Source organism: Coregonus clupeaformis, chromosome 27 (assembly GCF_020615455.1).
Source record: "Coregonus clupeaformis isolate EN_2021a chromosome 27, ASM2061545v1, whole genome shotgun sequence".
NCBI lineage: Eukaryota > Metazoa > Chordata > Actinopteri > Salmoniformes > Salmonidae > Coregonus > Coregonus clupeaformis.
The window spans coordinates 16,819,638-16,832,253 of record NC_059218.1 but is presented as its reverse complement, the minus strand read 5'-3'; the positions used below and the strand labels follow the sequence as shown (position 1 = coordinate 16,832,253).

The 12,616-nt window shown below is 41.4% G+C and overlaps 1 protein-coding gene across 1 annotated transcript in view; it reads left to right on the top strand.

Annotated features, from left to right (window-relative positions):
- Positions 1-7,878: 7,878 nt before the first annotated feature.
- LOC121541135 (synaptic vesicle glycoprotein 2C-like) overlaps positions 7,879-12,616 on the top strand; it is an 84,470-nt gene continuing 79,732 nt past the window's right edge. Inside the window, exon 1 of the mRNA XM_041850114.2 lies at positions 7,879-8,079. The gene's annotated coding sequence lies outside the window, so the exon portion shown is untranslated. The remainder of the gene's footprint in view (positions 8,080-12,616) is intronic.

The following is a 12,616-nucleotide window of genomic DNA, read 5'->3' as shown; positions in this document are numbered from 1 at the left end:
GCTTAGTGATGAGCTTGGAGGGTAATATGGTGTTGGACGCTGAGCTGTAGTCAACTAACAGCATTCTCACATAGGTGCTCCTTTTGTCCAGGTGGGAAAGGACAGTGTGGAGTGCGATTGAGATTGCATCATCTGTGGATCTGTTGGGGCGGTATGCGAATTGGAGTGGGTCGAGGGTGTCTGGGATGATGATGTGAGCCATGACCAGCCTTTCAAAGCATTTCATGGCTACAGATGTTAGCGCTACAGGGCGATAGTCATTTAGCACAGGAGGTTTGTGGCACATTAATTGGGGAGGACGGGTTCGTGGTAATGGCTGGAGTGGAATAGGTGGAATGGTATCAAATACATCAAACACATGGTTTGATGCCATTCCATTCGCTCTGTTCTCCCCTCAGCAGCCTTCACTGTCATTTAGACAGGTTACCTTCTACATGGGGTCTCATTGACACACTATACAGGGGCGCAACCTTCACTGGGGATGGGGGGGACGGGGGGGACGAGGGTCATGTCCCCCCCACATTCTGAAATTGCATTTTTACATATATGGAAAATACTGAAAAACCTTAAAATGAGTAGGTGTGTCCAAACTTTTGACTGGTACTGTAGTTTGAAGAGAGCAGAGTTGGAGAGACTTGCACTTTCTCTTGAGCTATTTTTATAGCTTACCTTTTAGGAGTGGGAAGAATTTCAGACAGAGAAATATTGTGTGGTCAGTATTTAGGCCTATTTCTAGGCAATGTAGTAAACTATAGCCTAATCATAGGCCTATTTAGGAAGTACATTTCCTTGGAAAGATAACTGTCCTGTGCTTCTCTGCCCATGTATACATACTCTATTTAATTGAGACCACACGCGCACCTGATCTCGCAGGTATGGCTACTGAACTGGAGGCAGCAAGAATGATGACAGCAACACTTGCTAGGTTTTACATAGGCCTATAGGATATAGCCTACCTTTTAGGAGGACGATTTGCAGGCAGAGACAAATAAATGGGTAATCCATACTTATTGAAAATGAAAAGGCGCAACGCTCGCTCACCATAGTAGCCTAACCTATGTGCGCGTTGTGCCTTTTCCTTTTCAATGATGATTACATTTTTTGATTGCACTTCGACTCACGTTGGTTGAGCACCCTCCACTTCTTTCCATTATCAATATTTATGTACAGACACTGTAGTAAACTACAGTCTAATCATATTTAAGTTAATTTCATATTGAAGTTAACTGCCACGTGATTCTCCGCCCATGTAGGCAGCCTAATCTATTTCAATGAGACCACACATACTAGGCGCACTTGAACTCTCACGCCCAACTAGGAGAAGTAGGCTACTGAAGTTGAAGCAGCGAATTCTGAGTGTATGAATAATGCGAAAAATATGTGCTTTTAATACAATAGGTAGGCTAACGCATACAAAGCAGAAAGAGGACCGTTTCCAAATAATCTGTGGGACAACAAAAATATTTTTATCCCAAAGTCGTCTGTCTGACCGACCGCTCCCGCCCGCAGCATGAAAAATCCAGTGCAGTCAGTATACAACAGGGTTACACAGCCAGGGAAGCCCAGTCTACGGAGCTCAGATGAATTTTGCAGTATATTAACAATATCAGTGGATGATACAAAGTTCCATCTTTAATTGATGGGGAGACTTACAGTAGCTACAGGACAGCAGCTTAACCCTCCTGTTGTCCTAGGGTCAAAATGACCCGCCACTGTGTTGAACCAACTTTATTTAATTTTTAAATTTTTTGGATCATACAGTGGGGAAAAAAAGTATTTAGTCAGACACCAATTGTGCAAGTTCTCCCACTTAAAAAGATGAGAGAGGCCTGTAATTTTCATCATAGGTACACGTCAACTATGACAGACAAAATGAGAATTCTTTTTCCAGAAAATCACATTGTAGGATTTTTAATGAATTTATTTGCAAATTATGGTGGAAAATAAGTATTTGGTCAATAACAAAAGTTTCTTAATACTTTGTTATATACCCTTTGTTGGCAATGACACAGGTCAAACGTTTTCTGTAAGTCTTCACAAGGTTTTCACACACTGTTGCTGGTATTTTGGCCCATTCCTCCATGCAGATCTCCTCTAGAGCAGTGATGTTTTGGGGCTGTCGCTGGGCAACACGGACTTTCAACTCCCTCCAAAGACTTTCTATGGGGTTGAGATCTGGAGACTAGCTAGGCCACTCCAGGACCTTGAAATGCTTCTTACGAAGCCACTCCTTCGTTGCCCGGGCGGTGTGTTTGGGATCATTGTCATGTTGAAAGCCCCAGCCACGTTTCATCTTCAATGCCCTTGCTGATGGAAGGAGGTTTTCACTCAAAATCTCACGATACATGGCCCCATTCATTCTTTCCTTTACACGGATCAGTCGTCCTGGTCCCTTTGCAGAAAAACAGCCCCAACGCATGATGTTTTCACCCCCATGCTTCACAGTAGGTATGGTGTTCTTTGGATGCAACTCAGCATTCTTTGTCCTCCAAACACGACCAGTTGAGTTTTTACCAAAAAGTTCTATTTTGGTTTCATCTGACCATATGACATTCTCCCAATCCTCTTCTGGATCATCCAAATGCACTCTAGCAAACTTCAGACGGGCCTGGACATGTACTGACTTAAGCAGGGGGACACGTCTGGCACTGCAGGATTTGAGTCCCTGGCGGCGTAGTGTGTTACTGATGGTAGGCTTTGTTACTTTGGTCCCAGCTCTCTGCAGGTCATTCACTAGGTCCCCCTGTGTGGTTCTGGGATCTTTGCTCACCGTTCTTGTGATCATTTTGACCCCACGGGGTGAGATCTTGCGTGGAGCCCCAGATCGAGGGAGATTATCAGTGGTCTTGTATGTCTTCCATTTCCTAATAATTGCTCCCACAGTTGATTTCTTCAAACCAAGCTGCTTACCTATTGCAGATTCAGTCTCCCAGCCTGGTGCAGGTCTACAATTTTGTTTCTGGTGTCCTTTGACAGCTCTTTGGTCTTGGCCATAGTGGAGTTTGGAGTGTGACTGTTTGAGGTTGTGGACAGGTGTCTTTTATACTGATAACAAGTTCAAACAGGTGCCATTAATACAGGTAACGAGTGGAGGACAGAGCAGCCTCTTAAAGAAGAAGTCACAGGTCTGTGAGAGCCAGAAATCTTGCTTGTTTGTAGGTGACCAAATACTTATTTTCCACCATAATTTGCAAATAAATTCATAAAAAATCCTACAATGTGATTTTCTGGATTTTTTTCCCTCAATTTGTCTGTCAGAGTTGACGTGTACCTATGATGAAAATTACAGGCCTCTCTCATCTTTTTAAGTGGGAGAACTTGCACAATTGGTGGCTGACTAAATACTTTTTTTCTCCACTGTATGTGAGAAGGAGGCAGTGATACTTTCTTTAAAGTCTCACTGCCTCCTTCTCACAAATGATCCCCCAATTTTTTTTTTTTTATAAAGTTGGTTCAACACAGTGGCGGGTCATTTTGACCCTAGGACAACGGGAGGGTTAAGCTTAAAGCTACAGTATGGGATCTTGGAGTAATGGTAATTCAATTATTGAACCATTGATTATATTATTGGATAAAATAATGTATAAATGTACCAAGGAAATTCTTTATCATGCCTCATTTTAGGAGGATCAGATGGTGACAGGGGTCTCAGCAGGTCAGGCAGACATGGAAGACCAGTCTGTGATGGATGTGAGGTGAATGGTTGCAGATTCAACACTTTATTCACTCGGTGCAGCAAACACTGGAAATGCAAGATGCTATTTTAAGGCAGTTTGACAAACCTCCAAAGTTGATTTCCAAACTGTATCAAGGGTTGATATAGAGACTTTTCCCGATGACACAAAACATGTAAAACAAAAATGTGAGGAAGACCTGGTAGAAGCTATTGATGATGACGAATGGATACAGATATGTTTGAATGCCCAGTCATGTTCATATCATCTCAGACATAAAGAACATCTAAGACGATCCATAGAACGTACTATATGCCAGTGAAATGGAATTACATGCACACAGAAATGTCATTCCTTTGCTGGAGGAGTAAAACACAAAAGGGGACATATTCGCAAACAGTGCCTTGCATAAGTCTTTATCTCCCTTAGCGTTTTTCCTATTTTGTTGCATTACAACCTGTAATTTAAATTGATTTTTATATGGATTTCATGTAATGGACATATACAAAATAGTCCAATTTGGTGAAGTGAAATGAAAAAAATAACTTGTTTCAAAAAATTCTACAAAATAAATAACGGCAAAGTGGTGCGTGCATATGTATTCACCCCTTTTGCTATGAAGCCCCTAAATAAGATCTGATGCAACCAATTACCTTCATAAGTCGCATAATTAGTTAAATAAAGTCCACCTGTGTGCAATCTAACTGTCACATGATCTGTCACATGATCTCATTATACATACACCTGTTCTGAAAGGCCCCAGAGTCTGCAACACCACTAAGCAAGGGGCACCACCAAGCAAGCGGCACCATGAAGACTAAGGAGCTCTCCAAACAGGTCAGGGACAAAGTTGTGGAGAAGTACAGATCAGGGTTTGGTTATAAAAAAATATCTGAAACTTTGAACATCCCACGGAGCACCATTAAATCCATTATTAAAAAATTGAAAGAATATGGCACCACAACAAACCTGCCAAGAGAGGGCCGCCCACCAAAACTCACGGACCAGGCAAGGAGGGCATTAATCAGAGAGGCAACATAGAGACCAAAGATAACCCTGAAGGGGCTGCAAAGCTCCACAGCGGAGATTGGAGTATCTGTCCATAGGACCACTTTAAGCCGTACACTCCACAGAGCTGGGCTTTATGGAAGAGTGGCCAGAAAAAAGCCATTGCTTAAAGAAAACAATAAGCAAACACATTTGGTGTTCGCCAAAAGGCATGTGGGAGACACCCCAAACATATGGAAGAAGGTTCTCTGGACAGATGAGACTAAAATTGAGCTTTTTGGCCATCAAGGAAAGCGCTATGTCTGGCGCAAACCCAACACCTCTCATCACCCCGAGAACACCATCCCCACAGTGAAGCATGGTGGTGGCAGCATCATGCTGTGGGGATGTTTTTCATCGGCAGGGACTGGGAAACTGGTCAGAATTGAAGGAATGATGGATGGCGCTAAATACAGGGAAATTCTTGAGGGAAACCTGTTTCAGTCTTCCAGAGATTTGAGACTGGGGCGGAGGTTCACCTTCCAGCAGGACAATGACCCTAAGCATACTGCTAAAGCAACACTTGAGTGGTTTAAGGGGAAACATTTAAATGTCTTGGAATGGCCTAGTCAAAGCCCAGACCTCAATCCAATTGAGAATCTGTGATATGACTTAAAGATTGCTGTACACCAGCGGAACCCATCCAACTTGAAGGAGCTGGAGCAGTTTTGCCTTAAAGAATGGGCAAAAATCCCAGTGGCTAGAAGTGCCAAGCTTATAGAGACATACCCCAAGAGACTTGCAGCTGTAATTGCTGCAAAAGGTGGCTCTACAAAGTGTTGACTTTTGGGGGGTGAATAGTTATGCACGCTCAAGTTTTCTGTTTTCTTGTCTTATTTCTTGTTTGTTTCACCCCCAAAAATATTTTGCATCTTCAAAGTGGTAGGCATGTTGTGTAAATCAAATGATACAAACCCCCAAAAAATCAATTTTAATTTCAGGTTGTAAGGCAACAAAATTGGAAAGAGTATGGTATCTCAGCATGCCTACAGATTCTCCCTGTTTTAGTTTGCTTTGAATTGTTGATACTGGAGAATGTTATCTGAAGAAACTGTCTAACCAGGCATTTATAGCAGCTAAGTAATCCATTGCCATGAATTGGAAGGTTGGTTATCCTCCCACAATGTCAAGTTACATATCACTAGATTTGATTTATTACATGATTAAGGTTATACTGGGCAACTTTCATAAGGTCTGGATGCCTTATATGGAATACAGTACAACTAAAGGAGTCTGTATTGAAAACATGCCCACGTTAGGGGAGATACCTATTTAGGCAATCCCTAGCTGCTGGGCTGCTCAGTCCTGGCCCCGGGGGTCTGCTGTCCTGTGGGTTGTCACTCTGGCCTTGGCCTAACACACCCAAAACCAATAATGAATGTTTCACTAAGATCCTAAAGCTGAGTGGTGTGTGTAGGTTTGGGGCGCTGCAGGGTGGTGGACCCCTAGGGACAGGACGGGGCGACCCAGCTATATTGTGTGTAAGTAAAAAGAGCTCTACAGTACTATTAGTCCTATGAGATTAATTAAATTGAGGATTTGCTGTTTCTGTGTGTTAATGTATAATTGACGTGTATGTGTTTTTTGTTGTTTTGTTGTTTTGTTCCAAACCTTTCCCTTGGGAATTAAAAAGATGTAAGGTGTGAACTGGGAAGGAAATTGTGTTGGGAGAGAGTTGCGTTATTGACTAGACTGGTGGGGGTCGGGCATGCAAGCAGCTCGGGCTGGCTGGTCGGTCTGGCTGAAATTTTATATAGAGGATGTCTTAACTGTCAAGGGGTGCTGAAGGTGGGTGTGGTGCATGAATCAAGCGCAGGACGCAGAAGCTCAGTCCAAAAGACTTTAGTGCAATATTCACGTGGAAAATAAGCACAATAAGCCCGAAGGCGAAATCACGGCGCACACAGGCGTCAAACAAACGGCGCACTAACATGTGCGAAAAACCTCTCCAAAACACTGGAGGGAAGTACGTAGCTCCAACACGAAAACAGAAGAGCAATCACACACAAAGACAAACACAACCAACGAGAACTAAATAGGACACTAACGAGGACTAACAAGACACAGCTGTACAACATAAAGACAAAACCAAACGAACATGAAACATAGATCGGTGGCAGCTAGTACCCTGGGGACAACGACCGCCGAAGCCTGCCCGAACCAGGAGGAGGAGCAGCCTCGGCCGAAACCGTGACATTAACAAAGACAATCAAAAGTATTTGTTTTTTCAAGAGTTGTTCATTTGTTAAGCTATTGGTTAAAGGTGCAACACAATATTTATTATTGAATTACCTTTGATCTAGTTCAGTCTTATTAATCACTTAAACATATTTAATAATGATATCTTACCTAACTTGATGACTGTGGCTTTTTTTTGCTTACTTTTTGTTCTAAATAGAGACAGCATATTGAATTGTGTAAAAATGCAGGTAATGAGCTTTAGACACCCCAAAAAATTATGGGGGAGGACCCCCAGACCCCCTGCCAGGTTATGTCCCCCCCCCACTACTAAAACCCTGGCATAATAGTAGTGGCCAAGCTTCTGGAGTGATTTCTTTCAGAATATATTTCTATCATTATACATCATTCACATGACCATGTACAATGAATAAATGTCTAATAAGCCTCATTCGCAAATTTGATTCAGATTGATTCAGACTGAGTTTCAGTCAACTTGAATACTTAAACAAATTGTAAAACGGAATGCACAACAAGTCTGATTTCCTATGCAGTTGTAATAAACATGATTTATCTTTTGATCTCGAAAATTAGCTGTTAGATGTTTTTGCCTATTCCTCTGCCTCATCATATTGCTTTATTATTTTAATATCCTCTCAACGTAGCAGCCAGTGTCCCATCCAGCCCTCGACCCTCCCCGCATCAGATACTAGATAGATTGTTCCAGGGGATTGCCCAGTTCACTGGTATACTATTATTGATTTCATTCATCCTACTCCATCATAGGCTAGGATAATGGATAATGAAATAAAAAACACAATACAAATATATGTACACCTATAAATCCCTGTGCGTCTCTTGGGACTCATCAATCAATCAACACAGACTACACCCGAATTTGTAGTACTCTGTCTCTCTCTCTCTCTCTCTCTCTCTCTCGCTCTCTTTCTCTCTCTCTCTCTCGGCGTCTCTTCTCTTTATTGGAGTACGGCAGAGGCAAGGCTGCATCGTGCATCGTGTAGGAGAGGGGGAGAAAAAAGAAAAGAGAAATAACACCCCTCGCGCAGGCACCAACTACCTCAGTTTCTGTGTCGCGAGGGAAACCAGGAAATATCTGCTGGAAAACGCACACAGCTGGCTCCCTGCGATGTTTTACCGAACTGTCCATCTTCTGTAGTTTGTGAGTATAGTTTTTTCCCTCTCTTTACACTTCAAATTAACTTAAACTCTTTGACGCAAACCCCTTGTATTGTGCCTATCCCAGTGATTCCTTTTATCTTAGAAAAAAATAAAAAATAATTTTTAGCTCGGTTTACAGTTGAATAAATTTAGATTTGAAATGTGTATCAAACCGTGGTGGGTACCCCTCTGCATTAGATTATCTCATCGATAGCTCGAAATAGGCTATTTATTGTTATGTATGCTAAGACATGAATGGAATAAGACGTTCGCATATTTTGGTGAAACTTTTAAAAGGTATGTCACGTTTCTAAACTAGAAACGATGTAGTTTGCCACGGCTGTGTCCTAATTCAGCAGCTGTCGCTGTTGGAGAGGGACACTTCGATCAACACGTCTCATCCCGCTGAGATCACAACACAATTCACAACATGAATTATCACACATTTAGCTGTATTCATGTAGGCTACTCTAGGCTAAAATATGCTTAATTTATTTTAATTTAATTAATATAGTTATGCTGTTTAAACTCTAACGGAAAGGTAATTGACTAATTAACGAATTCACACACTGTGAAGGATAATGAAATAAAAAAACACAATACAAAGACATTTACACCTTATAAATCCCTGAGCATCTCTTGGGACTCATCAATCAACACACAGATTACAACGAACGTGTATTACTCTCTCTCTCTCACTGCACACACACACACACACACCCACACACACACACACACACATACACACACACATTATGCATAAAGAGAACAGATCCATCTACAGCAGAGAGAGCGAGAGAGAAATAGGTAGTTTGATGCTGATGCAAATAGCAGCCTGGACTCATAGACTAGGCGTAACATAGTAAATGTAAATCCGGGAAGCACAAATTAGTATGATATGTTATGTTTGGTATGGTTACATAAGACAGAAGGTTACTTGTTAAAGCAAAAATGAAATGGATGGGTGGGCGTATAATGCGAACGTCCACCAACCCAAAGGTTGCGTGTTCGAATCTCACCATGGACAACTTTAGTATTTTAGCTGATTTGCATTGGCATACTACTTTTCAGCTACTTGGCAACTACTTAGCATGTTAGCTAAACCTTCCCCTAACATTAACCCTTTAACTCATAGCCTAGCTAACGGTAGCCACATAGCCACTTAGCTAACGTTAGCCACAACAAATTCACATATCATAATGTACGTATTGCAAAGTTGCAACATATTGTACTAATTGCAATTCATAACATATCATACGAAATATAGGAGCACGTGCCTTGGGTTAAGTGCCTTTGCTCAAGGGCACATTGACAGATTTTTTTCGGGACAGAGATTCGAACAGGCTTAACCACTAAGCTACCTGCCACTGAGGTAGATAGGAGAGCAGTTAGAGGATAGAGGAGGATGGAGGTTTGATTCCCGCCCACAATGTCAGGACAAGCTTGAGAATCGCATTACAGAACGAGCTTGCGTCAAAAGGTGATTGATGTCCTTCCTGGCCGGGTTTACTGTGACCAAGCAGCGCAGCAGTGCAGCTCGTCACGAGCCGATGGAACCGCGGTAGTAAAGGGGGAACCCACGGTGCGTGAAACTACCAGCAGAGAGAGGGGGGAGGGTAGAACGAGAGAGAGAGAGAGAGAGAGAACTCTCAAGACAGTCTCTCTTTGCCCTGTACTACTATCTCTGCCTCCATTGTTAGTGCTGAACATACACAACATCCCATTGTCTCTCTTTCCTTTGTACTGTAACATTGGCGATGTGACAGTTTGATGGAGACCAACACTAAACAGTTGAAACAGTTAATTATGGGAGCTTGAGTAGGACTGGACGTGGGCATATTGACATTTCCCTGGCTCAGCTATACAGCGCGGGGATGTGTCCCAAATGGCACCGTTTTTTGGAATAGAGTGTATCAACTCATGAGTAGATCGTTCCATTGATTATAGTCACATTTGATGTAATTGGGTCTTTCTATAAACTAGGGTCCCAGAGAGGATTTCCTATGCTGGACAATTTGTTACAGCATAGGAAGTCATTGATAATAATATGCCAATTTGTTTCATGTAATTAAATTAAGATATAAGGGGGGAAAATAGCTATGTTCCATAAAAGTCTTGACGGATTTGTCCAAAATCTTGTGACATAAACATTACATTTCTGTCTTTGCATTTATGGCAGAGTAAATTGTCGTTATATCATATATTAACCATTAATTAGTTAAATTAGACATTGAATTTGAACCCTGTAAGAATCTTGGATCTAGCAGTCGGACAGTTTTTTGTATAGAGATCTCAGAAATGCAGTGTAACTATGTAACATTTAATGTTTTATGTTACAGGTTGAAAACAGTTTTCATGGGCACACAAATACAAATAATAAATGCGATTGCAACATTGAATGCTTCTAACCAAAAATAGTAATCTTACCTTGATAATTAAAACCTAATTCGATACTGTCATTAACGTGGTTCTTCAATAATTATGTATAATACTTGTTGGATGCACATTTGGTATTGAGCTGCAATTATGCTGTGATAATTTCACACATCATCATCTGATCCAGGAAGGAATTTTCAAGTGAGGAACAGTTGTTGTGATAGCGCATGCGACGCTACAACAGCCAAGTGCTGAAAAAAGGTGTTCACTAGGAATGTCCAGAATATTTTGGTGAAGACAGTCGTGACTGGATCCACGTTGGATCTAATATCCCTAGTGAATTGATGTTGATCATTGTTGATCATCTGCTGTCTGCTTGATTTACAGCAGGGTCTCCTTAGATTTAACAGAGAAAGCATCAAGGTAATGAGTTCATGTTTTCATATGTTTTTAGGTCTGGGATTGAACACGAGTCTACTGTGCGTAATTGTGTAGGATAGACTATTGCACAACTCCCAACACTATTCCTATTAATTATTCTGGATATAATGACAACACATTACATAGCCAAGTGGGCTTCTTCACAATATGATCTGATAATGAAATAACATGACCAATACATTTTGGTCTCCGTGTCTCACCTGCAATTTTAAAGAATACAAGGGGTTTGAACTTGAATTTGGAGCTCAGAAATTCAAGTAGGAATAGGCCTACCTTGAAATTCAGACATTTCCTCAATTTGGTTCTTGAAAAGTCCTTGTAATTATTGTAGCCAATTTGTAAGTTCTTCTGCTACCTCATAATTATCAGTGATTTCATTTTTGATCCGTTTTTGTAAGAGATGTGGCCAGTTCCGGTTGTTTCCCGCCGCTTTAATTGACGCGTTGTTGCGCTAATCTGTTGCGGTAAAACCACCTGCGGTTACTATGAGGATGACAATATATAATGCTGGCTTCGATTTGGCTTCCCATACAAATCCTCCCATTACGAAAGGAACCTGGTTTTCTCATTATAAAAACAGATGGTGAGATTAATGATACCACTATTCATGGGTTTATAATGTGTGCCAGTGTCGGCAACATAGGCTACAGAAAAATCGTCATACATGCATTCATTCAATTTATTTAGTCAGGCAAGTCAACATTATTCTCACATATTTTGGAATATAATAATAATTAGAAAATCAATGCATTGGCAAGGCCTAAAAAAGTCATTATTCTTAAAGTGGTAATGGCCTACTTTTATTTATAAATTTTTTACACTTGTTGAATGTTTTTTTTTTTTTTTTTTTTTTGGGGGGGGGGGTCTATATTAAGCCCTATATGTACATAACTCTAAATTATTACATTATAGTCATTTATCAGACTCTCTTATCCAGAGCGATTTATAGGAGCAATTAAGGTTAAGTGCCTTGGTGTGGAAGAATTTGACTGGCCTGCACAGAGCCCTGACCTCAACCCCATCGAACATCTTTGGGATGAATTGGAACGCAGACTGCGAGCTAGGCCTAATCACCCAACTATTAGTGCCCGACCTCACTAATGCTCTTGTGGCTGAATGGAAGCAAGTCCCCACAGCAATGTTCCAACATCTAGTGGAAAGCCTTCCCAGAAGAGTGGAGGCTGTTACAGAAGCAAAGGGGTGACCAACTACATATGTTCGACGAGCCGGTGTCCACATACAGAAGATAGCCCTATTTGGTAAAAGACCAAGTCCATATTATGGCAAGAACAGCTCAAATAAGCAATGAGAAATGTCAGTCCATCATTACTTTAAGACATGAAGGTCAGTCAGTACGGAAAATATCAAGAACTTTGAAAGTTTCTTCAAGTGCAGTCGCAAAAACCATCAAGAGCTATGATGAAACTGGCTCTCATGAGGACCACCACAGGAATGGAAGACCCAGAGTTACCTCTGCTGCAGAGGATAAGTTCATTAGAGTTATCAGCCTCAGAAATTGCAGCCCAAATAAATGCTTCACAGAGTTCAAGTCACAGACACATCTCAACATCAACTGTTCAGAGGGGACTGTGTGAATCAGGCCTTCATGGTCGAATTGCTGCAAAGAAACCACTACTAAAGGACACCAATAAGAAGAAGAGACCTGCTGACCGCTTGGGCCAAGAAACACGAGCATTGGACATTAGAGCGGTTGAAATTTG